Genomic DNA, 2,500 nt, shown 5'->3' with positions numbered 1-2,500 from the left:
TGTTACAAAATTTTAATATAATATATATATATTTTAAAAGTATATATTATTATATATAAAATTATTTTTAAAATTATACGTACACACCCACTACACACAGCACACACCACACACACCAATTTATATATGTATGTTATATAATGTATGCGTAAAATATTTAATTTTATATTTATATAGAAAATAATTATTATATTATATATTTATATATAATTTTTATAAAATACCCCTACTATATATCCATACATATATAAAATTTTAATATATATATTATATATTAATATATTTTAATATATATTTTAATATATATATATTAATATATACTGCATACAAAAAATGAAATGTTTTGTGTGTGTGTGTGTGTTTGTGTTGTGTGTTGTGTTATTTTTATATATTATATAAAAATAATATTTTATTTTATATATTATATTATAAATAATATATATATACGTATAAAAAAATGCTATATACTATCAAATATAATAAAAGAGAAATTTTATATTATATCTATAAAAATATATATATTTATAAAATTAATAAAATATAATATTTTTTTATTTTAAAATATATATCTATATATTTTATTTTATATGTAATATATATATATATTATATATTAATATATATTTGTTAATATATAAAATATTATATAAAATATAATAATATGCGGGGTGTGTGTGTTGCACAGGCGCGTGCTTGAAACGAAAAACCTGTTCGAGCAAAACACGCGTGAAAAGGGGGGAAGGGGGCCATCACTCAAACGGCACTGCCAAACCCAAACTGAACTTGCGAGGGGGGGGAAAGAGTGAGGGCTCCTGTCGGGCCACACCCCCCGTCGGAAATTTAAAGGGGGCCCGGGGGCCGGGGAGTGCGGGAAAGACATTGGTAGTGTTCTCTTTTTGTGCATCTCTCGCTAGCGGCATCGAGGTGAGTCCCATGTGCTGTGTGCGCTCTCATAGGAGTATGTATATGTGCAAAGGCAGACACACACATATATGTATGGGGTAAAATACATATACTTTTAAAAACCCAAAAAAAATTGGTTTTTTATTAAAACACACATACAAAACATATATATGGGGGTTTGTGTGTGTGTAGATATATACATACATACACTCATATACACACCCACACACAAATTTCTAAATTGAAATGGATTATAAAATACACTCAGGCAAATTTCTTCTGTTAGTGGAACAAGTTTTAGGAGTAAAACGTCTTCAATTTTAAAAACCTCTGTGAATATATGTGAATATGTAAATATTCTTTACTACTTTGCTACTATGTGTATGTAGAAATATATTTAATTATATTGTATTGTAATATATATTATAAATATATATATATATAAAATATATATATATATATTTTAATTTTAATATGTGTGGGGTGTGTGGGGTGTTTTGTGTGTGTGCTGGGGTGTGTTTGTGTGTGGGGGTGTGTGTTTGTTTTTGTAAATTTCTGTATTGTATTATTTTAAATATATATATTTTATTTTAATATATATATTTATATTATATTTTAAAATAAAAATTATTATATTTAGGTTTTTAAATACCCCAGCACACACACACATAACTACCACACAAAACTAAATATATTTATATAATATTATTATATATATTATATACTAAATTATAAAATTATATTATTATATATGTAATTATTTATTCTATAAAAAAGAAAATATTAAATATAAGTCTAAATGCAAAAATTTGGAAATGTAAAATGGTGTACGTTATGTGTTGTGTGCTTGCGGCGTGCGGGCGTGCGTGCGTTGGTTTGGGGTGTGTGTGTGTGTGTGTGTTGTTTTGTGTGGGGTGTGTGTGCCCTTTTTTTACTACTTTAAAATAAAAAGGTTTAATTTTATTTTTTTATATATTTTAATATTTTTAAAATATATATAAATTATAAAAGGGTTAATATGTTTCGTTTTTGTATGTATTTTATATTAATATATATTATATATATATAAAATATATATCATATTTATATATAATGTTTTGTGTGTGTGGTTGTGGTGTGTGTGTGTGCGTGTGTGTGCATTTTTGTTTAAAAAGCCTTTTATTCCCCTGCAGGACTTTGGGCCCCCTTTCTAAATTCACTTTTAGAGGTTTGTTTGGGAAGCTTTTTCCTAAAACCCGGGGTTCGGGGGCTGACATCTTGCCCGGCGGTGAACCCCCTTTAACGACCCTTCGATTGCCCTTCTAAAGGGGCATATGTCTTTTCCCCCTGGGAAGTAGGCTTTTTTTTACACTGCCGCACAGTCATACACCACAACACCCCCCAAAAACTCCCACCCCAAACACAAAAACCCACCCACACAACAAACCCCAAAAACCCCCACACACACACCACACCCAATATTAAAATATATATATAAAATTTTAATATATATTATTATATAGATATTTTAAAATATATATAATTAATACTTTTATACATATATTTTATACATAAATATATATTATATATATATATATATATTTTAATAAAAATTTTAT

General features: G+C 26.9%; 1 pseudogene; it reads left to right on the top strand.

Moving 5' to 3' along the window:
• Positions 1-866: 866 nt before the first annotated feature.
• The window catches only part of LOC119577151, a 33,381-nt pseudogene continuing 31,747 nt past the window's right edge, over positions 867-2,500 (top strand).

This window comes from Penaeus monodon, chromosome 9, assembly GCF_015228065.2.
Source record: "Penaeus monodon isolate SGIC_2016 chromosome 9, NSTDA_Pmon_1, whole genome shotgun sequence".
NCBI classification, from domain to species: domain Eukaryota; kingdom Metazoa; phylum Arthropoda; class Malacostraca; order Decapoda; family Penaeidae; genus Penaeus; species Penaeus monodon.
This window is presented reverse-complemented; position numbering and strand designations above follow the sequence as displayed.